This window comes from Spodoptera frugiperda, chromosome 5, assembly GCF_023101765.2.
Source record: "Spodoptera frugiperda isolate SF20-4 chromosome 5, AGI-APGP_CSIRO_Sfru_2.0, whole genome shotgun sequence".
In the NCBI taxonomy this organism is placed as follows: domain Eukaryota; kingdom Metazoa; phylum Arthropoda; class Insecta; order Lepidoptera; family Noctuidae; genus Spodoptera; species Spodoptera frugiperda.
In genome coordinates, this window is record NC_064216.1 from 602,789 (window position 1) to 629,587 (window position 26,799).

Consider the following 26,799-nt stretch of genomic DNA (forward strand, 5'->3'; position numbering starts at 1 on the left):
TTTTTCCTAGAAAGGTTGGTTCCTGAAAAGAAGTACTTACGTATTTTATAACATCGACCTCAATTCTATTGCCTCGAACAGGCTTCCTTTGACCTTAGACAATCTGTGTCGTAAAAATATAAAAGCCACAGAAATATTTATGTAGGTCATATATGTATAAATGAGAAGTACATAAATCTTTTGTTGCGAAAATCAATATCGCGACAAATGATAAATTGTCTAGCCTCATTCTGCTTGCTTGCGCAAATAAATACGGACTTGGAGGCTCTCACCTAAATCAATGACATTATTTACCATTAATCTTTGCACAAAATACTATGTTATTTATCTATCCTACTTCTTACGGTACATTAGTTCATTTTTAGGCAATACAATATTATATTAGGATGATTCTAAAGTATCTAGACATTCTTAATGATTAACACCAATCAAACCAATTATTGAGTACGTAATAGTAGGCTATATGGAAAGTCAAACCCGCAATTAAAAAAAATGCCTTCGTGGTTCAAACATAAGTGGTATCGTTTGAGGTTAAAAGCAAAAACGTTAGGATTCTCTGAATAAATAATTACTATTCCCGCGTTCCCGATGGAACAGAACATGGCTCATTCGTTCGCCGCCATTGCTGGCGAGCGGAGTGAACGGGCCCCGGGGAACGAGTGAACGAATCACGGCGCCGATATAACCGCTCGCTGATTGGCGCGCCAGGAGCTGTTTGCGGCAGACCTGGCCATTGTCTGCTGCTAATAAATTTATTGCTTACTCAGAATTTTTATTGCGGAGCGAGTTAACAGTCTTCAATTATTCATAATGGTAATCAAGTTGATGGCAGGTTGAGTTTGACTGCTGATCGCGACACGAGTTATTTCTGTCCACTTCATGGTATCAATTAAGTTTTTTTTTCGAATGGTTGACTTAAACTCTGACACTATTATAGTATAAGTAGTCAGTGTTCAGAGACTGCATGTCGACTTACAACTTTGAAGTAATAACAGGCGTAGATATTATGATAGTCTGAAGTAAGTAGAATGGGTTTACGAGATAACTTGCCAAGTATTTAAAGCTCTTACTTCAAATGCAATACTTTGCCCGTAACTTGTAATCTGGACTAAGTTTTTGATTCAGACTTTCTGAAATTCTTACCTACTTAGGTATTAAGATTCAGGATAAAAGATTCTCATACCGAAACTAGCTTTACTTCTGAAGTAGTGTTAACACACCACAATGTATTGCAAGAATAGAGAACACAACACTTTTTGGAAGAAATAAATATGGACAATGTCTGTATTTTATTATTACACGTTTATACTAACGGCCGAACTCATAGAATTAGCTTTTTAAATATGATAAAAATTATATATTGAGATAACAAATTCTACATTATTCGATTGAACAAACTCTACAGATAGATAAGTTATTGAGTATGATCGTAAGTCGTTTGACTATAAATCGTACACTTTCGCCCGAAAAAACATTGATACTATGAGTTCCAAAAACAAAATAATCGCATTGGAAATATCACACGACCGCGAGTACTCGGAATAAAGAATCCGTTCAATCGGAAGGGGGCGCTCGTTACGTAACAATCGATTTAAAGCCAACATCGAGTGACGCCTAGCCCGATTGTTACCCACACAGCCCACACCAGGGTTGGCGGCTGACGATACAATAACATGTATCAGGGTTTTAAGACTGGGTAATTTCGTTAAGGTAGGTAGTTTTTAAGTATACGTCTTGGTTAGGTATATGACAAAGTAGAACCACCACATATCTCCAAGTTTCTAAGAACATATAATATGTAGTAATGTAATAAAAGCATATAATCATAAACAAATAAAATTGGAGTGTCTGTTTGTAATATTAAAATGCTTTTTACATTAACAAACAATACGATACATAGCTACAACAAAAGAACGTTTTTTAAATTTTTTGCCTGACTGTTGTGGCTAATCTCTGAAAGGGCTAGACTGATATTGACGGGATTTTATTAGCAGGTAGCTAATGTAATAAGGAGTAACTTAGGCTACTTTTAGTCACAAGGACTGTAATCCACGCTCGCGAGGATGGGCATCAGCCTGTAATGTAATAAAGCGTATCACGTCGACCAAAAGCTAACATTTCTTCATCCTAATCCAGATTAAAGCGTTCTTCTAAGCAAAATATAACCATGTAGTCTGGCAACCCTAAAAAGCGCGCGAAAGAAAGGTGCTACACCTTGGCGGCTTGCCAAGTGCCAAGGCTCGGCTTTGCTTACACGATAAATGTTGCTGTATTTACATTTAAAATGTTGCTGTATTTACATTTGAGCCGGGATCATTTGCTGAATGTTGCCGTTTTAAATAATTGCAAATTGCAGAATCTCATAATGTGTTTGTTTATTTGGAGTTTAAGAAAAGGTGTTCTGTTTGTTAATTGTTTTTGTGAGGCTGAGAATAATCTTAAACCCTAACCTTTAACTTTTTAAGACTTTCATAATTATACATTGAATTTTTATGTGCCTTTACACAGAGTGACTTCTTATTCAGAATATCGTATGGGGCTACAAAACAACATTGACTAAAAGGAAATAATTACAATGTGATTTCATACTGACCTATAAGGACAACATATAAAATATTTAAATCCACAATAAGAGCAACATATTCATTAATTAATTAAGAAGTACGACTGTACCCTATTCTAATTCTTACCCTGACTTCTATGTAGATCTAAATGGGAGTGGGCGTGTAGATAGTAGAACGCAACTAAACTTAGTCAGCGAACGGCCTTCCAGGGCCCATTTGTTGTATCAATACACTCCGCGGCCCTAATTCCTAATTCCTAAGCCATAAACGTACCGTCCTAGTTCCAGCTACGTCCTGGGAAATGAATGCAAAATGCACACTAAACCAGGACATATACCACAGGGGAACTTCGGCTTTAATGTCATAAATTTTAAGTCAAAATTCCGTTGGAAGTTGTGGTTAGGTGTCAAAGTTGGCGGCCATTTTGTGAAATTTTTATTTGTCTGCCGCTGTTCTGAGAGTTTGCCCTTAATTGTTCTAGCTTAAGCAAGATGCCTATGTTGTATATATCGGAAAAGTTTAGGCATTTAGGCGTCTCAATGTGATAATAACAATTAGAATCAATCGCCAAACTTAGACAAGGTTTTCAAATAAACTTCTTTCATGTATCTAAATAAATATTTTACCGACCATTGCAATATTTATCTTCATGGGAGGCTGTTCACTCAACGGTAGACCCACAAGTCATTAGCAAGGACGGTCAAAATTACGAAACTCTGACAACAACTTCAACAAAAAGGTCTAAAGAGGGATACACCCAATATTGTCCTCATTGTAACCAGCCTCCGTGATTAAAATAATTCTTGAGGGTCTATTTTTTGTACGTTATTTAAGGGTAAAAAATACTGTTTTTAATCAGACATGTCCGACTGTCCGTGTCTAGTGTCAAAGAAAGGAATAAGGGTTCCTATTCAAGACTTGGTAGGGGGCTGCGGTGCTCAGACCCTTGACGACAAATAATATTATGTAGGTACTCATTTATAACTCGACTCGGTTGGATAACAAGCGACTTATTTCTTGTTTCACCGACTAATCCAAGCGACAAATTTTTCGTGACTAAAAGACATTTGATTAATTGTTCTAGGTACCAGATATTTAAGTAATAATTAATTATTGTAACCGCTTGTAAATCTGGCGGTTACTTTTTTGTTGTTTACGCAAGATTTAGAGCTTTATAATGAACAGCATATTTCCCTTAAACTTAATAATTCGGTAAATACATACACACATAAATGTACCAGAATAAAATCTACATATCCTTTTAAAAATGTCAGTCACGCCCAAAAAGCCATGTAATATGCTAATTTAATTGATGATAAGGTACATTTTTATACATTTAGACATCCTGAAATTGTTTTAAGAGCTATAAACAAGATGGATGTATGGGAGTGGACATGTTAAAGGCTGTGAGGATTAGGTTGGCTCTGTGGTAATCTGGCGCATAGGCACAGGTGCCGGGCGCAGAGCTGTGATAACTAACGAGTAATCCTGTTAACTCACACTGCCTGTGGGGTTCAGCATAAAAGAATTTGGAGAGCAAAGCCTATTGATGTTTTAATTTTCACGCGACGAAGGAAGCGCTTGATTTTCTTTGTATTGTTGTAAGTTCTGGTCTATATTCGTTATATTATTTTGAAGGAGTAGAACATTAATAATTCATAATTAAACAATATGGCACACTTTTTTATGAAATCGCAAAACAAGTGCAATTAATATTAACCTTGTTGGTTATTATTATATATTTTTGAGCCGTTTAGGGTTGAGACTTTAGGTCCGTGGGCTCCGAGCGTACGTGTTTATTTAAAAGTAGTTTATTTAAAAATATCTGAAAAAGCCTGGCCCTGAATATCTCGTGACCAGAGGACTGGTCTGTTCCTCATCCAGAGGATAAGCATTGCCATACAACGTGGCAATGCTGCCAACGTTCTGGGCACTTTTCCCATTGACGTTGATGCGGACGATTTTTTTTTTATTTTATATTTTAGGTTTTTTAATGTTCAATAAAATATACAAATTCTTTGCTTATCAGTTGATATTAATGTCAATGACCTCCCAAGTACAAATCACAAGAGGCCTACAAAAGTAATTAAAAGAAGCAAGTACAAAGTAATTTAAACTAACAATATAAAACATAATACTACACAAAACACTAATGAACCTAGCTCTACACAGCTCAGTACTTAAATACTTAGGTCTTTTAGAATTTAAAACGAGTAATATGCTCTGTGCAGGCTGAATACTAATTAAAATCTGATATTAATGAGGTACTCGGCTTGATTAACTTGCTTTACATTAAGCTGGTTACAAGTTATCAGCTTAAGTTCCGAGCGGGCCTCGATTCAGACGACCGGTGATGTTTTTAATTTTTATGATATTAAGTAGTTAGTTACGTTTTAACTTAGTTTTTAAGTTGTCGTGTTTATGTGTTTTTGGTTTGGTTCCGGGGTAGTGTAAAGTTATTAAAATATGAATAATAATATTTTAAGTTCTTTTGGGTAGACCAACTGAAAAACAAGTACTTAGTAATAGTATTTTGTAAACAGCGGTATTTTTTATAAATTAGGTTCTAATGATGCTTGGTAACATTTTGATTGTATTTGAAATCACCGTCGATACTATTGTGACCATCAAGGAACTGTGAATAATACAGCACGAATATTAAGCCCAGATTAATTCCAACTTAAACTCCCAAGTAATATAGAACTATGTGCGTTAATGTGGTCTGGCCAATTCTGGCATAGTTGCTGTAGTATGTCGGTGGCGGCTTAAAGGCGACATATTGCTTACCGCCACCCATCCCACTGGATTCCAGGATATCGCTTCATGGAGCACCTGCTCTCTGTTAAGCGTAGACATATTGAACATACTTACTATACTAACTTACTTTTCTGGCTGAAATACATTGGGTTTGAGTTTTAATACTAGGTACACTTCGTACACCAAACTGCCAGTGTCATTGGAAAATAGTACGTATTTTATTTGTCAGTAATATCTTACTAACTAAGTCTACCTCTACTGTCATAAATGAAAGAATGTAATAAATAAGTTATTGCGTATTACAAGTTCGAAACTTCAACGAAAATAAAAAAAATATAATCTATTCTTATTTACCTCTAAAATATAAAAAGGTTGTTAGATCTAAAATAGATTTAATTTCAAAAGGTTGAACGCCTACATAATTATTAGCAAGGCTAGCAAATAGACCGCTTCTACGAAACGTCTTAAAATATCTGTATCCGAATTGAAAGCGGTACTAATACTGAAGGAGAGAGGGGAAAAATGGCTCGCGCCGTGTCGTAGCGAAGGCTCGATTTATCAGCGCTCGCCTCTATAATTTATTTTCCCTTTTCAAGGCTCCAGTTCAATGTAATCTGACTTACTTCGTATTATCGATGATTACCGGAGTCCGCCCGGGAGCGCGCGGACTCCTTTTGACATATTTTTATTTATGGCTCCTGATTTCGCAATGATATCGTGCGATGATAAATGGAGCGTGATTTTATTATGCAATATTTCTGATGAAGTCGCGAATGATATCAGTGTTAACTTGAGCGATGAAATGAAACGTTTACTTCCAAACGTTCTTTTAAAGATTACACTTTATATTGATATAATATAATAATATTTATATGTCATTATAAAAAGAAGAGAGACAGAAAATGTAACACAAGTCTACATTACATAACATCAAACACAAGACTGTAAACAGGAAATTTCCTCTAAATAAACTTTGTATGATTTGTCTGTTTTCGCGAACATTCCGTGAGAGTAACGCGAAGTATGACGCAACTGAATGTCACTTACCATAAGTTCCGTGTGCTCATGTTGTGTTAAAATGGCGTCGGTTATGCTCACACCCTCTGTAACAAACGTCGTGAACGTTAGTTTGACGAACCGAACTAACTATAACTGCATGTGAAATCTTATGGTCCAACATTGTAAATCTGTTATCAGTAGTTTTATTCAATTGTAAAAAAAATACGCAGCAAATAATAATTATGTCTTTTTGCCCCATACTTCCACGCGACCACGAGGTTTAAAAGAGCTAATAATTCGACAATTCGACCATTAATATTACATTAAGAATACAGCCACATAAACCACTTACATAAAAGGATAACAGAACACATTAACACCGACCGTACACACACACACACACATACATACATACATACGTTGCTGTATCATAAAAAACTAGAACAGCTCTAACATTTAGTAGAAAAAGTAAAGGCTCACGCAACTGTGGACGATATTTTATTATTATTACCGCCAAACGCTCCGGTAGCGACATTTTCGCTTTTATTTCCTATACATTGCCGCTGTAGTTCCAGATTACATCTAGTGCCGCGTGAATAATGGACAATGGACACGCGAATCAATTAATATGCGATACTGTCCTCCCACTGTATACTTTTTAGGGGTGCATTTTTGTTAATTGTTTGGAATATATTGTTTTTCATAATTTTTCACTTTAATTTAAACGTAAACGAAGCAAAAGAGTGATTAATATTTAAATGTTCTGATTTCAAGTTGTTTTGTTATAAAACCATTTCTGTTATATTTATTACTATTTTAGGGCGAGTTCATTACTAAACGAAAACAGAACAAAAGACACTTGTAGAAAATCCTTTATTTCAGCAGCTGCGCGAACTAAGATTTACAACCACTTATTAAATGAAAAAACATATTTTATTGCTGAACTTTTTTCTCGTCCCGTCCATTTACAATTCGTTGCTAATAGCTCCATCTGGCGGTGTAATTTATTCGATTGCTTAAGGCGTAACGATGGGATTACGTGATGAAATGGGTTCAATGAATTAAATTAGAATTCTTGGGCTGGTGCGACGTTCTCTTGACCTATAATCGCTTGAATAATACTCTTCGAAAGGGTTGTCTAACCTAGATTTTACATTTATAGCATATATACCTAGTTCGATATATATGTCCTTAGGCTAGATGACCTTTGTAAAAGAACATAATGAGATATTCAAGTTGGAACTATTGCGTTCTAAGGAGATATAAATGGAACTGACGTTGGTATCATCTGTCATAAGATATTGAAATGAAATTGAACTGTCATTACAGCTATTCTGAAACTCAAGTTCTTACAGTGAATCTTGGTATCCTATCACTCATAGCAGACAGTGAGACAAGAGGTTAAATAAAAACAAATAAAGCTCTTTATAAGTATGTATAACAACGCCTTTTCCATGTACTTATTTATAGACTGCTACTAGTTATGAAATAACCTGGACACCACTTTAAAATATTAAACTTGCTAATGATATCAGTCCGAATGGTTTCAAGTATCATTAAAATGTATTCGGAATCGAAAACATTTCGAGAGAAATTATTGAATCGTCTATCGTCGAGTGTGTTTGAAGTGGCAGCCCTGAATACGGAACCCGCTTCGTACACGGGTTGGCTCTTGACCCACAAAATTTAATACCGTACAGATAGTTGTTATTACATTTATATTGCCTTCCCTGGCATTCTTACGTAATACTACAACTATGGAATTTGTTGAGTATTTTTCGGTAAGAACTCGAGTCTTGAGGTAGGAGATTAAACGGATATTGATAGGTACAAGCAAAAATGTCGTAAACATTTATTTGGACAAGTTTCCTTATCAACCAACACCAACCTTTGTGAGGACACTATCAAACAATTTTAACTCCCTCAGTTACACACGTGTTTGGTCCCAGAGCCTTTACAATAAGCCTTAAACATGAGCCTCTTATCACTTCCTGTAAGGATAAGCCTTTACGTATTACATACGACGCATCAGTGACCTGAATCTTGTCGTGTGAATGCAGTTGTTTGCTCGTAGCGCCGTAGTACGTAGCGCCATAGGCAGACTACGCCGTAGCCGCGTAGCTAAGGGAATTGCTACAGCGCTACGCTTTTGTTTATTTGTATGTAGGATTATGTGTAGTTTTAGGTTGGGGATTACTGTGTTACTAGTGTATGGGTATTATTGTTGACATTGCTAGAGTGAATTCAAACTCAACTTGCTAAATAAAAACAATGTTTTTACGAAATACGTTGGAATAAAAACAAAGTTTTACTATGTTTTATTTTAAAACCGCTTTAACGATCTAACTAAAGTGATTAAGTATTTATTGTTAATCATACTTTAGTCTAAATTCAATCAGTAAACAAATAAATATCATTTCTACCCCACAACTCAACAAGCAAAAATTGAAAAAGAAAAATCCCCTTCCGAAAAATATTTATCGTTATCCAAACTTTTACTTTGCTCGTTACCTGAGCACCACAAGGCATACTCTCACAGGTTCTTGAACAAAATGAAACATTGTTCGCTTCGAGGACGGCGAGCCTCCGTGAGCATATTTGCGTTTCTTTCAGGGAGCCACTTGTGGTGTATTCAGTGCTGAAAGCGTGGGATTAGTGCAAACATCGCCTCCACGCGACTAACGGAAAATAATGTTTGTCTTCAGTTAGGGTTGCCCACATATAAAACTGGATAACATCGTACCTAACTAACATTATAAATGCGAAAGTTTGTTCGAATGTTTGTTTCTCAATGACGTTAAAACGGCTGAAAGGATCGGGAGAAATTTGGAACATGGATAGATTATACGGTCTGGAACACGGGTGAAGCCACTGGCAGAAACTAGTAGTAGATAAAGTTATTTTTTGTTACCTTTTTGCTTCGTCAAATTCAGTATAACATTGGACAATTTATTTTCAATTACAATAAATCCAACGAAGATACAAAATAAGATACTTTAGGGCTGAACAAATGAAACCCTCAGTAAATGTGGTCAAAGTAATAACAGTAATTGCGAGAGATATAGATAGAGGTTTCAATTTCATATAATGTTGTATCGTCGAATCCGCAACGAAATTATATCAAACCAAATATTTGACCAATCATTTATTAATCATCGTTTCATTTATTTTGCCATTGCCACTTATATATAATTCCACTTATATAATTATATTTTAATGGTCTGAAACAGGCGATATTAGCAATTAATTTGTATTTTGAAATTAATCAGCTATTCGTGTTTATATTCTGTTCGTTTTACTAATCAGCTGATTGTATGTTTGTAGTTCGTGATAATTATTTTTATTAATATTATCAGTTTGACATTGATACGGTAATAGGCTGCATATCCTTGAAACTACTACTTTTTATTATTACTTTTAAACGTGAAAGTAAATCTTAGGTTAGCAGGAGATACCACTGAAGATCCTGAGCATCTAAAAATCCAGAGTCCAAATAACATATTAATTGCAGACTGCACGGTTAGCTCAGTGGCTAGGTAACCAGCTACCGCGCAACATGTAGCGGGTACGATTCCTGCTCGGCCCAACTCTTTGTGTGTTCTACAAATTGTTGTTTCGGGTCTGGGAGTCATTTGTATGTGAACTTATATGTTTTACTTACACGACACAGTAGAAAATCTTAGTGTAGGGGAAATGTTAAAAAAAAAACAAAAAACAAAAATTAATTTAGTACGATTTATTGGAATCGCAACAACAAAGGTTGCCAACAAATAAGATCATTAAAACAACTACATCGATCAACTACATTCTCTCAGACGTAAAATACAAAGAGGAACGCGGGCAACGATACGGTTTTAAAAGAAGAAATTATACCGCCATTGTGGAGTTCCCGCCATTCCGCCATGATGGCAGATAAACTTCTTTTTTCTTTCTCGGTGCACGCAAGCGTTCATTACGTTCATCCTATTTCCGTTCGTCTGATATATTTTTTCTTTGTACTGGACTTCATAAGCAATGTAATTATAAGTGGCTGGAAGATTTCCTTTACTAAAGTGTAGTTATTAATATTATTATTTTTCTTCTACTTGTGACATCCTGTGTTTAATGAGCGAGATTGAGAAGACAAAAATAACTTGTTATTACAAGCTACTGAAAATATTAATAAATATTTTAGTTTTGAATTATTATTGTTAGTTCTCAAACTTTCATAGTGAAACTGTTCGCAGCAAAAATATGTTGTAATATATTGAGTATCAGTCTAGACCTACAGATGGCCTAAAATAACAATACAACAATTAAATTACAAAATCTTTTCCAATGAAAATATCCGTAATTATGTTTTAGACCCGAACCGGGGGGTGGGAGGGACTCCACGTGAAACGTACCGTTAATGATAAGGAAGGGAGAGAATGGCAGATAATATCACCTAATTAAAAGATTCAAGGATCACTTGGATTCTGCTAACAATAACAGTTTCAGGAGCCTCCTGGACCCTCCCTCGCCCCTCCTCACAGTCCTCTTTGTATAAATTATCATAATGAGCTCAATAAGAATTTTACGACAGTCGAATACTGTTGATTTCGGGACAATGTAGGGCTGTACCATGTTTTATACTAACTCTGACAAAAAACGTTAATGTGTGGACCGGAATAATAATTTTCACAAATTTTTGTTAAGAGTTTGGTTATTATGGTGCTGTATGATCAACCATATATGTTGCAAATTAAATGCACTAATTTATGCTAAGACACTATCAGTGCTAAGTGTCGACATTGAAAAGTTCTATAAAATGATAAAAGCATTTCGTGCCAATGAACATTATCGACGATGCCATTAGACTTAGACTTTACATCACCATTAATTTATGGGCGATCGTCACAATGAATACTATTCTATTTAAACCTATCAAAACTAATAAAGTATCGATGATTTAACTAACTCGTTTTAAAATACATCAACAAATAAATTAAACGTTTAATTAATTGGTGCTTTAAAATGTGTAACTAGCAGCCCTGGAGTATTTTACGTCTCGTCCGAGCTATCATTACTGGGTTTATGGAGAGTCGAGAGGCGCCCTCTATACATCCGATATAGAAACACACAAGTGCTTTGACGAGGTCCAACTATTCAGCTTAACGTTCTATAAGGACCCGTTTGTGTTTATTTTATGAGGATATAATGATACTGCTGTTGTATACATTGATTTTTAAGGACTCTGTAGACCATTACTATAGGAATATAACTTCTATGGTCTATTAAATATAGGATGGCTACAAGTTTCGATCGTAGTGTGACTTGTAATATATTCATGAAGGTAACTTATTTATTAAGCTTTATACTTAGCAACACTATATAACGTCTAATTTATACTTATCGAAAAATGTATCTCTAGAAATGCTAGAATCTAATTGTGTCTTTATCATAAATATATGTATTAGAATTATTAATACTATTCCTAACTATAAAAACAACACCTTAATCGTAAGTACCACTGGCAGTGTTCTCTAGAGAGCTCAAGGTTGCAGACGCGGGTTATTTCCAGAGAATTACCCGGCTCATTTGTGATGCATTCAAACGCATTCACTTGGCCGGCTTCGCTACACACACCGAATTCGTTCGGGTTACCTTGTCAAAGAAAGCGGTCAACTAAGAGAGACTTTGAAGCCACATGTAGATTCGCCTTGGCCTTGCTTGGGTAAATAATTACCTAGCTCTGACTTACACTCTGGTTTAAAGGAAAGAAGCGCGATTGTTCAGTAATGAGTGTTGAGTTCAAACTCTTGGTCAAGGGAAGCAGTAATTTTATTTTCCTATAGGTATTTTCAGAGGCACAGAGCAGGAATTGTTTGAGGTTTATCGCAAGAAGCTCAGCAACTTCTACATGACACGACAGTGGTTCTTTGTCTAAGAAAAAGGGTGATTTTATATTTGAGAATTGTCTAGGTATATAAAATACATCTGTATAGATGATGGTCTATAAGATTTCTCCATAAAATGACTCGACTTTAACTGTCTAGTACTTGATCAGGTATCCTATTGAGTACTAAAATAAAATAACCTCCGTTTTAACATTCAATTTACATGCAAAATTAATTGAACAAAATTAAAATAAATGGTCGTAAAACTGAATGCAAGACATCGTTGCATTGTTTGAGTGCAGTTAGTTTAAATTACTAAAATAATATTTAGAAGCAAATTGTTAACTGCTTCGCGAGGTGATTCCTCTTTATAACCTGAGTTTGAAGAAATACTTGAGAACATAATTATCTATCTCGACTCTAACTAGACGATGAAACTTATAATATGCTAGTTTCCTACTAGTTAAATTCAATACTTCTTTTCGAAACGTCAAAAACGATATTTTCTATGAATTTTGTATGAAATAGTCTATTATGACGTCATCAGATTTTTACGTCAAATAGCACTCATTTCTAGAAATGTAGCTAGAAAAATCGTATGTGTGATTATTTTTGAATATACTATTGCATTGAAAAGTTGTTATAATTTATTTTTGACCGAGGATACTACCCAATTAGTAAATCTGCTAAGAAAAGACAACAGCCTTCCATTTATTGTATAAAATCAATGAGATATTAAGTCAAATTATAAAACAGTAACTTAACTCAAATCCCCAATTTTCTGATCTGTAAAAGGACACACATACAAAGGAATATAGCTCATAATGTCAGCAAACATTCAGTACAAATATCATGGATATTTGCTCTCATGTAGTGATATCATCTATCGGGCATCGAAGGCTGAGCTTTCAATAAAGCCATGTGCAGCGGAGCGCAATAATTGCTGGCCGGCCGCCATCTTGGATACTGCTCAACATATCGTGCAGTTGGCACACTTGTTCTACACTCATGCATACATGGTATTAGTAAGTGGGGATGAGTAGGAATTAAATTAAATTTGTGATTTACTGTACTTTATTATAAAGTTGAAAATTAAATGTTTCTTTTGATACTGTAAGCGTTATTATGATTTGAAAATGTTATAAGCAGTGTTATTTAACACTGGGACTCAACAACTAACAAGTATATATGGCTGAAACTTTGAACTAACTGTGTTACTGAGAATGTGTTTGGTTGGTGTGTCATAAATGAAATAGATATGAAATTTAATGTGATTGGTGTTTACTAGATAAGCATTTAACGACACAATTAATATAATGCACCACAAATATTCAGACAATAACTTTAACGTTCCCAAATTCAAAGCTTATCAGTAGACGAGCATTATAAATTACAAATTCACAATACAACCCTCAATAAACCAATTTTCAATCTCGATTCATGATAAAACTAAAGTACCAATTAATCACTGAGGAACGTTACCGCGGAACTTATCGGTAGAGATTAATCTAATTGTTGGATTCAACCGTTGTTTGCCTGAGGACATTAATTGCCCGCTCCCCAGCGACCCGGTCTGAACGACCATCTATATGTAAATTGACAATTAACCGTTGCGATGCAGTCATGTCGCATAGCTGTCAAAAAGAATTAACCCGTCGCCGACCGAGTGACGTGTGCTAACTGTTCTGTGATGTCATTTACATGGTACACGTCACGTTGGACTAAAATTTTTAAATAAAATCCCTTTTAAAGCTAAGGGTCATTTTGAATAATCTGTATTTGTTAAGATTGCTTCTGTATCCCAATCGAAACTTTGTTATGATAGAAGAACAAGAACTTTCATACTCCTGTCCCGTTTATTATTTAAATCAAGCATTTTATTCCATTAAACTAAAGCATAAAGGAAAATTACCTTCCCAAAGAGATACAATGAAGGCGAAACTTCTTCAGCGAAAATACAGTTTCTCATCGCTACCATTGTTAATATTATTTACCTACTTAAACTAGGAATGCATTTCTTCAACGTTAAAAGACTGCTTCAACAAATACGGCGTAATATTTAGTATATACTTTGAAAGTTACATTAGTTAAATGTAGTGCAGAAAGAGATACATTTTAAAAAATATTCTTAAAAACAGTTAAAAGGTAAACTTAGTTGTACACCGTCTTACAGGTAGATATTTCAGACATTCTGAAGGAAATATTACTGCCTCGTTGGTCGAGTGGTCGCAAGTGCGACTGCCGAACAAGGGGTCTCGGGTTCGATTCCCGGGTCGGGCAAAGTATTACTGGGCTTTTTTCGGATTTTCGAAAAATTTCTCAGTGGTAGCACGGAGACTGGAATTGTGTCCAGGATATGGCAATAGGCTCACCCCCTATTACATGGGACTTTAACACAAAATGGTGAAAAGTGGGTGTACATTGTATAGCGGCATTACGTGCCGTAATGTGCACCTCTGCCTACCCCTTCGGGGATAAAAAGGCGGGACGTTGTGTGTGTGTGTCTGAAGGAAATAAAATTTCCTATTTTGTTATATAGATAACAAAACAGTGACTACACCGGGAAGCATACCGTTGATAATCTCACATTAAAGTATGTCTTAAAAGATATATTTAAAGTATAATAATAAGAATTAAATTATGTTTGTTTAGTTAAAATACAACGAAGTAGAGGGCCATCCGTTCTTTAAAAATAATTTCTAATTTCATTCAAAGGTTTTTTAACTGAAAAGCAAAACAGTTTTTGGCATAAACAAGAAAACTTTGTGATAAATGATTAATTTGAAACAAGTTGGAAGTTTGACATAGTTTCACTTCGAAGCTTGGCAACTGGTGTTGAAGATTAAATCTGAAATTGTCCAGACATAAAATCACGGTGTTTACATTTCTCTTATACCGTTAACTATTAAAAATATAAAATACTAGCTGACTCGTTTTTTCTCGCCTTTTAAACCTTCCTTGGACTTTCACAAATAATTCACGACTAAAATCTGTCTAGCCGTTCTCGAGTTTTAGCGAGACTCACGAACAGCAATTTTTATATATATACACACACATATATAGAAGATAATTCGTAACACAGAGTTAATCTGATTTATGGCTTAATCCTATCCCTATTATATAATGTGACTAACAAATACTGGCGCCAGTAACCAATACAACGAATAGTTGACACATTTCAGGCGCTAAACCGAAAGGATTGCAGGAATTGCATTTCAGGTTGCAGACAGCAATAAACCGAGAAATCTGGCAACGGCGCGTTCCTTCGCCGCGGCAGCTCAATTATGCAACACATTCCCGTGACGAACCGTAACTTATACAGCGTGATGCACAACAAGGAATGCACAAATTGTGCAATAAAATAAATGTGACAATGTAGACATAGAAATAACAGGTTTCTTATTGTAATACATATGTAGACGCTTATTAAGTGTAGTACATGGCAATTTAATGGAAAGACAAATTACAATGGTATTTCTTTTTAAATACAAGTAAAGTTTTATGTATACTCCGATTATAACTCCTTCTGGTGTAACTGTCGTCTATAAGCAAAAATTACAGCTCTCCGAATTTATACTACTTTGTCGCTAGAAACGTATATTTCTTGTAAATAAAAACTAAAACCGTTATAAACCTACCATATCTACACTGCTAGAGGTTTCCTTCATATTTATGGCACGGATAAAAGTGCTTACGATCGGGTCAGGCCTCCGATCGATTGTTACGCATCGCGGCGTCCGCCCCAAGGGACAGTTTGCTATGATTTATGCCGCCACGATACCAAAGCGATGCATTAAGCATTTACATAAGCAGTCTAAGTGAAGGGGGTGTAAGGATGGGAGTAACTTTGTTAAAGAACAGTTTGTTTTCGTCGCTTTGGGTTTTAACTTCATTCTGCACGAAAACTAATTCATTTAGAACTCTAGAATAGCCGAATGGTTGTTCTTGATATTTTGTTATAAGTACAAAACATTTAAATACAATGGAAAACGTATGAAGGTAATCGGTCGCAGGTCCTCTACATGTCCATAAAAGCCTCAATTTTTACCGCTCCGTTAACCACCACAAAAAGAAATTGAAAGCACGGATACAGAGCTATTACCCACCACGCGTGTATCCGCAATTTTCCGGTTCAAACCGGTTAGCTATGAGCCGTGAGGGGCAATCTATGAGCGAATAGATATGATGAGAGGTAGCCTTCGGCTGTAGTTTATAATATCTGATAGAATTTGATAAAAATATATCACATTTTCCGAGAAAATCTAGGGGTATTTGTGAATATCGGCGGGCGGTATAAATGACCCATAATGACGTTCGAAGGTTAAATAAAAAAGTAATTTATAAGGGTTTGTGATTTAGATCAGCGAGTTTTTGTAACAAATTGGACGACCTCAATTTGTATATTTAAGGGTTCAAGGGTAGTGGCGTGACGTAGCCAGCGACTAATGCGTCAGAGAATGGAACTATATTAACTAAGTTTTGGTTTACGCGCCATACAGCTATTCCGAGGTCGTTTCACTGGCACATACCTTCACAGTAACACCAGGTATTCAGGTATGCGTACCTATACTTATCAATTTGAGTAAAGCTCTAAATAAATACGTAAATTATCGTTGCCTACGCACGTGAAAGAAGAAAAACATTAATTACCAACGTAATTGAGATTTGAGAAGCCAACATTTAATGAAAGTATATTATTTATTTATATAATTTATGCTCAAAGGGATTCTATTTCGACTAAGTCGATTATGGTCCTTAAAATTTACATACAGTGATAGCGAATATCACAAGTATCTACGTAAGTGTTACGTAACCGCGGCTTACATACAGGAGACTGTAAAATAAACAACAATGGCTGCCGTTACTATAAAACCTGGAGAGAATATAAAACAAAACTTAATAAAATAATAATTCGAAGTGTTTGTAAAGGGTAATATACATAAGAACATTTATATTTTATATGCTACACTACTTATTCTAGCTATACTGCAGCACAACAAGCTACCCCTTTTCGTCAATGAATTTTCAACTTTATTATAAAGAGATACAGTTCAGATTCCAATTAAGAAAGTTGATGGTTCAGTACAGTTTCATGTGCTACTCCAGTAAAATAACTTCAAGTATCAATTTCTTAAGTCGTTCGCAGAAACGAGTGCCATTGAGTTGCTCGTTGTTAATGAGAATACTGTTTTCATAGTCCATTGAAGATATTTTAAGGCTATATTTATAAAATTTACTGCCGTACTCAGAGACGTTAAACGATTACTTACACTGTTCCTGAGTAACGGTTTTCTTCCGTAATAATTGCTAAGGTCTGGGTTACGTAATGATATAATGACTCTGTACGGTGGTTAATGTATTTTCCTCTAATATCGTTCACTTAGTTTAAGTTCAAGGAGGTATAATATAAACAAAACAATAAAGAATCTTCAAGTATCAAAACTAAATGCTCTCTGCAATGGACGTTCACAAAAACAAAAAGTTAATTTCTGCAAAAGACGTTTATAAAGACAAGCTTTGTGAATGGATTTAGTTTTGATTTATATGATTTTTAAAAACCCTCACGACCTCTATGAAAACCGAATATTAAAGAAATATAGCCCAGAAAAAAATAGTATAAGTACAGCCGAGAAACTCGATAACAACCTAACCCATTTTACCTTAATCTTAACAGCAATATATTTTTATCAATCCATTTTCCAATTTCAATAAAATAAAATTTCAGCTTCCCTGTACCTGTGGCACATTCAATAATATTTTAACAGCGCATAGACATGATTGGAACCTTCAGCCATTTTCATATTTCGAATTCCAATCCAATATACTCAGATGTTTTGATAAAATGATATGAGTTTCGTGTGCCGCCATATTTTTGAACACTCCATAATGGAAAGTTTACACAAAACTTCTATTATACATATCTATCTTTACATACAATATGTATGTTCAAATTCTGATTCACAATATCGATATTTCAAGGTCAGCAACCTCAATCTTCGGACACTGGCTGACCCGTCCACCTCTATATAGTCTATGATATTTACTTTTTTTTTGCACACTCGATACTTTTAACGTCTGCGTCTTTGACAGCTGTCATCGATAAATATCTCGTTGTGGACGTTTCAATGTTTTTGTTTACAGTTTATGTAGATAGCATTAGTCGACTATTTTACATTTCGTTTTATGTTTAAAATTAAAAGAAAGTCTCAGTAACGTCTTGCCCAACTGAAATAATGGACGTAGAACTACATAGACGACTGCCTCGTTGGTCGAGCGGTCGCAAGTGCGACTGCCGAACCCTCGTTCGGCAGTCGCACTTGGTGGGTGGTGGGTCTCGGGTTCGATTCGAAAAATTTCGATAGAGATCTAGATAAATAACACAATTGTACATTCAGATAATGAAAGTAGATAGAGATCTAGATTACACATTCAGATAATGAAAGACTTACAAATAATGCCAGTCCTTCATTATACCGTTTACTTCTTTCATTTCAAATTAATCACGATAAAAGGTTGCAGAGATACACTAAAGTTCACAGAATGCTCTTCTTAGGATGCTTTTCCACTAAAGATGTGCTATGCTACGTTGCGTTGGACGCATTTGGCTTGCACCAATCATTTTCATTGATATGATTGCGTGCTATGGATGGCTTCCCTACTATCAATACATTGCATACTTGAGCTGCACATCTTTCTCGCAAAGCTACATAGCTTAGTATCAGTGGAAACAATCACATAGATTCACACCAAAGCTAATACATCTTCATAGCATAGCTACATAGCACATCTCTGGTGGAAAAGCAGCCTTATTGTGTCGTTGTGAAGTTCTCGGGGAGTGGGCACTAATTAAGCATATGCAGGAGTCTTGACCTGAATGGAACAATTACGGAATGAGACGTCACTTAGCAACGTGCACAGCATTTGCTTGGCATTCCTTGTTTTATGTAGAGAGAGAGAGAGAGAAATGTGTAGGATTTAATTTGAATAGGTAATAATATGGAGTATGCTCGTTTAAAGTTACTAAATGAGCATACTCCATATAGTAATAGTATACGGTATAGTATAGATGCTTCGTGTAATTTGTATACTGTTTAAAACTGGTCTTTTCATCTTAAATAAACAATCTAAAATGATTGCCTGGCAGAATGCTTCAAACACTGCAGCTGTAAGTGAGATTTACATATTGTGTTTGCTACATTTTTCTAAAACAAATACAAATAACAAACAGGACTGTTCGCACATAACCCTACGCTTGCAGTAATGGGTCGTTGAGACCCAGGCGCGCCAAATGAACGGCCGCAGCTTACAGCGATATGGGAATGTGCTGGGAATACTGCGAGTTTTTACCGTTTGTTTATTTATATTACACAAACAGGGGCTAAATAAGTCTTAAAAGCAATTAAATAGCTTTAGGTATAGGGATCGAGTAGGTTATCGTATCGGTATGTAAATCTCAATGCTGCTAACATAAAAAAGGATTTTATATTAATCTTCAAGACGTGCTTTTGGTTTATATTTGTATAAAATTTACATTTTCAAAATGCAGTAAGTAAGTTAAATTTCAATTAAGCGATATGAGCCTTTAGAAATGGAATGAGTTTATTTGTTATTAAAAAAACCAAGTTTATATACAGCATAGGCCTGAAACGAGTACTAAAAAGCTATTGTACTACACAATACTAAAAAAAATACGCACACAATACAATGAACGAACAAAAATTTAAATAAAAACGAAAATGTTGGAATTGTACAACCGTTGGAAACTCGGACGTAACACTGGCTGATGTAACGGGTCATCGAGGCCCGGGCCTGTGTACTGAATGCCCGAGCGGGCTGGCGGCGGCCGGGGGTTGGCAATAGCGCATAAATTGTTCAACACTAAGTTTTGTTTCCAACTGTTGGTCGTTACTATAAAATTTTGCACATTTCTTTGTTACCAACTTCCATTTTGTTTTAAGGAAAACAATTTTCTGTGTTGAAGTAAATAAACTTGGATAAGTATAGTTTCCAAATTACGAACAAATGCTATATTGAGGGAGAATGGTATTTATTTATAGCAAATTGAAACGTATGGTTAGTATGTTTAAACAACAAAATTGTATCCAACACTGCATAAATTCAAAATTAATTTCGTACGCTACAAAACATTTATTTCAATTTACAAGGAAAGCGTAGTAAATCAGGTGCAGGCTCATATGTTCGCAGTAATTCTCCATTTAATGTTTCCTGTGAGCCGAAATGGAAACTAAATACGGTACATATCATTTTACCAAAATTGCAAGCTTCGCATCCATGCAATTTCCATAGTGCACATATGTTTGTAGTTTATATGGGGCGTATATTCTAAATATGAAGTGCATTTGTATCAGGGAGAGTGTTTACCTTCCAAATATATGGGTAAATATATGCAGTACCTTTGATACAATGTTTTTTTTTTTTTAATATCTAGATGTAGCCATTCAGATAAATTCGAAAGCAATTTAAAATATTGCTTGTAAATATTTGATAGCATATAAATATTAATAAATTTTACTATATTTGTAAAACCACAATATAATTGGTATGGACGTGATTATAAACGACAGAATATTATATGAACTATGAATAAATAACCTGTGGTTGTCAGGAATTCCACCGCAAATTCACTGTTGCATTTCATTTAAAATACATCTATTTTTTTACATTTTCACTCCTATTTTTAAGGTATTTCACAAACTTAAGCATTAAAAATGTGTTAATATTCTTTGTTTTTGTTCTACGCGTTTTACAAGGAGGATATAACATTTTTTTTTGAGAAATGATACAAAAAATCGCATTTATTCTAAGCAATCATACATAAAATCGTTTTTATTTTCCATACTAAAACATTAAAATATCGAGAAATCATAGTTACACAAAGGAATGGTGTTGCTAGTGAAGTAGGTACACTGAGCTATAACTACGCGTCAATATTTGAAGGAGTCAAGACGCAGTACGAAGACGAAAGTGAACACTACGCCGCGTGCTACGCCAAACAAAGCGCGCAACACTACGCCGTACAAAGCCAACGCTACGCTTTGCAAAGTACGCGCCTTTTGAGTCAACAGCAGAATGTTTGCAGTGGAGCACTGCAGCTGCACTATTTACTCTCATGTTTATTGTGTTCTAAGTAAATAAGAATATGTTTATTTTCAGTGTTGAATTAATTAAATGAAGACGTTATGTATTATGAAGGATGGATAAAAAACTTTCATGTTTCATATTCTCTGTAGATATAGACACTTTGAATAAAAACACATTTCGTTCTTTTACATTTTGGAAATTAATTTTTTGGCTCGCTTCATAAATAAGAATAATTTTAAGGCGCAGAAGATTCATAAAAGTACCTTATGTGTTACTATGCTTTTCTATCTGATTTAAGATACATATTTTTGAGAACTTTACATCATTTTTATAGAATAGGAGGCAACCTACCAGACGGATCACCTGATGTAAGCGATCAGCGACACTCAACATGCGAGGAGTCGCAGGTGCGTTGCCGTTGCTACATATCTCTCTTATAACTTCTATTAGGCAAACATAACAATGTTATAAGAAAACCACGAACAATATCAAACGTCTGCGAAGTTAGCAAACACAAACTTGTTCGAAATATCGTTGAGAAATTATTGTTTTACCGAAGATCGAAGTTAATCTGTGCTAATTGAATCGTTGGGAGTTATCGAAGTTTGTGGCACTCATCTAATTAGGGTTACGTCGTTCATTAACACTTACTTAATAAATCAACTGTTTGAGCTGGGTTCTTGGAAGACCTTTTAAAGATCGCAGAATAAGTGCAGGATCTTTATTTTTTGTTTCTTGTATGTTGATGTTAGCTACACGATATGCTCAATTTTGAGTACTTATGTTTGATAATTATAATTACTTATTGGTACAGAATTGTGACACCGACTACTACGTAATGCGATTTTTAACTGGATTCATTATACCCACAAACGTGGTATACCTCTTCCAATTCCCTAGTCATATGATAAAAGGAAGTCAGATTCCATTACGAATTTCCAACGAAATAAAATAAAACAAGCATGAAATCTACAATCCATTTTGACGGTTAATTTAAAAGGCTCCGCTACCGCACCGTCTCGGTCCGCGTCAAAATCATATTTATAAGGAGATAGAATATTGAAAATCCATCGGCATGGCCATTTCACTTGACAAGCTTAGCTGAGCGCCCTCTAGCAGCAAAGTGGTGTAACACCGAGCTACCTGTCACATTATATCCCGAGTCTGTTCAATCATGAGGTGGATTTGTTTCGTCTTCAGATAATATTCTGTTGTTGAATAAATAAAGCCGCTGAGTATATAGGTAATGGATAGGTATATAGACTGAATTTTAATTTAATATAATGTTATATTACATGAAAATTAAAAGACACTACACTGAGACGATCTTATTTAGGTATATTTCAGTTCTACACAATGTTTTACTTTATACACAATAAAATTAAAATCTGGTATCTGGTATTGCAAGACGTCACAAAGCCAACAATGGACTTCACTACTACGTTACTGCTACAAGGTAGCCAATCACGGGGCTCATGGCGTATGATCCGCATGCACCCCATCGCGAGCGCAGCCCGGCAGTATATGAAATGAAATTAGTTTTATGACACACGCCCGGATTTATTCAACTACCCTCCTCGCTGAGCCAGCAATGGTCGGAACGAATTTTTAGAATTTATTAGGGGGATCCTGAAAGCCATTTTAGTAGTACAAGCGGTTAATTTTGAGGGGATGAAGTTTAGATGTATGGCTATGCTCGGTGAATTTTAAAAGGCAATTCTGTGAACTTTAAAAGCTAATAGATGTAGACTTTGCACTTCCCTTTGTTGATTTATCGAAGTTCGACTTAGGGGAATTTATTGATATTCGAAAATGAGTACTTTATTAAATCTGCAGCTTAAATAGGTACTTATAATGTGCCTGTAGATGGTTGTAACCTTCCATATTGTGTATATGTATATGTATGTATTTTTTTCTAACACTCAGCCTCAGTAAACCCAATATCATTCATAAATCATATACACTAGCATAATGTAACAAGCCCCGAACCAATTACTAAAACAGAATGTTGCTTTTCATCCACAAAGCTTAGGTTACTGGTCCATGAAACTAGTTATAGATACCAGGGCAGCAGCATCCAGCAACAGTTCAATTAATCGCGGCGTGTGTGGCCTGATCATGCGCGGTGGACGCGCTGGGAATTATGGACACAAATTATGGACCAACAGTACCGACGGGCGAGAGTTGCATACAATAAGGGAAGTTTGGAAATATTGGTTGACTAAACGTGGTTTTACTGTAACTTTATTGATGAACCTTTACTGTAACGATTTTTATAAAACATACCTTAATTATATTTTAGGCGTTATTCAACCAAAAGCAACCACCAGCCCCCAGACCCGATTAATTTCGTACAAGACTCTTAATTACAATAACCACGAATGTTAGTTTACTTTAACACATCCTTCCTTATGATAATCGTCCGGGTAAAATAACGATCAGCTGTATTGATTAGACAATGAAATAAACAGAGTATCAGCTGCTTGCTATTCTGCGCAACAAGGGAGGGACGGGAGGTCGTTTACCTCCCAGTTGTGCTATTTCGCGCCGGAGGGCTGTAAACACGGACCCGGTTCCGCAACAAACGCTAATCAAAATATGTGGATTTGATTGACTTATTAATTTTGGTCTTTATATCTTATTTACAGTATACTAATTAAGTTTGCAAAGTTTTGTTATGTTGTGAATGTTTTAAATACTTAAAGACTATCAAAAATAACAGTTACGTTTTTCGTCGTCTATTGCCATCATATCAATTTCTAATTGGTTACCTGCCGTACTCAGAGGCATTCAATGATTACTTTAACCAATCCTTAGGAACGATTTTAAGTGCTAAAAGCCCTAGCTCTTACTAGTTACTTATCCTATTAAGATACCATTAAATGGCTCTGACTGCCGCACACAGAGCCATTTAATAATTACTGAAACTATTCCTTAGTTACGGATTGGGTTAAGTAACCATTAAATGGCTCTGAGTACCGCGGTCAGAGTAACAGTGTAAGAGAATGGTGAACATAGTGCTAATCACCAAACACCTCCCTATCTGTATCTCTACTGTTAATGCTCAGAAATTACCTTTGGGCAATCGTAACAAAACGAATTATGGTCCAATGTCCGATTGGCCTCCCAGGAAGGAGTAGAGGTCCCTTCCCGAGGGTAATTACAGGGCAAGGGACTCGGACACGTGACCCGCGCATTATTGACACGTGAATTCTAATCAGTAGGTTATCATCATGCGATTATAAGCTTAATTAGGGGAGAGTAAGATTTGTTATGGATTATTTTACGTTAAAGAATTGATTGAGAGCTCGCTTTGTGATGTTAAAAAACTTATTAGTTTACAAATCATACGCTTGACCTTCAATGTTATAAATACCAACAAAAACAGTATAACATTCAGTAGTATGAGACTTTATGGCATTATAGTGAACAGACTGATTATAGGAACACTATGTGTGACTACAGTATTAATACACACTTACTTAAGCATCTATAACCAACAAAAAAATCAAAACCATAGAACACAACCACGACACACCACATTTTTTTTTATTTATATGGGACAAGCCCGCTACGCTGCCTACCGCTGCAACCCCCGTAAGCCAGAATCTACAGTAGATACAACCATGAAAACACCGGAACATTGAAGTCCGGCGCGACCCAGGGACATGAATGACTGTCTTGGATCCTGCATCGAATTAAATCAAAAGATATTATTAGAGGAGAAGAGAAAGGAAACGATAGTTTCCACTTCTCTCGGTGAATTTAATGCAGGAGACAGAATGACTTAAGCCTAAAGGCACAAAAGAGACCACACACCACTATGCCATTACTGTGCCAACGAACACATTCACCATTGAAACCGAGCAGAGTCAGGCACACACTATTAGTGTCAGTATAAATTAGCCCCGTGACTTCGCCCGCCGTAAATAATTAACTACCCTGAGCTATTTTCCATGTTTCCGCATGACTTTTTGATACTGCCGTCTAATTTTAGACGGGTTTTAAATACTTTTTTTTAAACTTAATTAGTTAGTTTTGCTCGGTTGTTAGTTTTATTAAAATGGGTAAAGTGCATTTTCTTGTAAGAAGCTTTAATGGAAGACGGACAAATAATAAGTCACCTCACATTTTGATATACATTCAGCCGCTTCATTGTCAGAAAAAAATGTGACATCAACGATTAAAAATAAAAGTTACAAATCGAATTTAGAAAATCCCTCTTTATTACCCTCCCCACTTCCTCACAGACAGAGAAAATTAAAAGCCTTAAAACGAAGCAATTCCTGAATTTCCTGCAAGACTTTGTGACAAAGATATTAAACTGTTGACTCCCACCTTTATGAAGGAACTCCGACAAAACATCGATAAAGAGATAAAAGCTCGATTGAATATTCATAAAGAATTTCATTAAAACGTTTTAAATTAAAATGCTCGGAATATTCGGGAAAGGTTGCTGAAGGGCAATTACATAGCTTCACGCTTTGTATACGTCGAAGGGTTAGCAAAGACGTCTTACATTAGTCGTACTTTAAGCCAACAATAATGTAGCTACTGTTTTATAGTAACCAAAGGCGCGCCGCCAGTGTGCTTGCAGCCTTTTTGTATTGTTTCCAAAACTAAAAACGCCGTACCGGAGCCGAGCCATAGCCGTGCCTGTTAACTGTGTTATAACCTTAATTCTACCCAAGACCTACCTATTATATTCTGCTAAATAGTAGGTAGTATTAAATAACAGAACCCACTTGTTATGCAATATTGAACACAATTGCTTTTGTAACAGAAGCCCATTTGTATATTACGTGTAGGCGTATTATATATGTTAGTAAATACTGAAGGAACATATTATCAAAGCAACTAATTGCGTGGGCGCCGGCATTACACGTAGGCTGACACAAATCGCTAAGTAGCTGCAAACATTACCTATGTAAATATTTCTCTGACGTACAAGATACGCACATGAAGCTATCCAAATACTTCATGAGATATTTAACTTTATTACCAGACACTAAAGTTGAAATTTCATCGACGAACTTTGCCAGTTTGGAGTACTTTGAAGTGCTGGTTTATACTTTGTTACTTAATGCTTTTGTTTTAGAAGAGAGTAGGTAGACCATGAACTATGTTAGGTTAAGTTTAATATCTTTTACTATATAAAAATATTTTCCCAATACTTTCACAATTTAATCTTAGAGAAACGAATTACTCACAAGTATTTTGCTTGCGAAAGGCGTGTACGAAAAAAATAAAATAAAAAGAATATGGTACCACCTACTAATACCAGTGAAAATAGCAATGGTAGCAAAGTACCGCTTCGCAATACCGAGCACAAAGGATTCTGTGCAAACGTATTGATAAAGCCAACAAAACACATGAGACCTAAATATTGTTTTGTTTGGGAAATATCCGCACAAACACATTAATATCGTCTTTTGTAGAATATGAATATACGAATACGAGCGATTGTTTGTATTTATTGGAGGTCTCTCGAGTACATTTATGTAAAATAATTTCTAATT

General features: G+C 35.5%; 2 protein-coding genes across 2 annotated transcripts in view; one reads left to right on the forward strand and one right to left on the reverse strand.

Moving 5' to 3' along the window:
- Window positions 1-26,799, reverse strand: part of LOC118271580 (stress-activated protein kinase JNK) — an 89,459-nt gene that overhangs the window by 14,548 nt on the left and 48,112 nt on the right. The window contains exon 3 of the mRNA XM_035587660.2: window positions 6,369-6,424. The gene's annotated coding sequence lies outside the window, so the exon portion shown is untranslated. The remainder of the gene's footprint in view (window positions 1-6,368; window positions 6,425-26,799) is intronic.
- LOC118271957 (60S ribosomal protein L34) overlaps window positions 1-26,799 on the forward strand; it is a 137,641-nt gene that overhangs the window by 341 nt on the left and 110,501 nt on the right. The gene's annotated exons all lie outside the window — the stretch shown is intronic.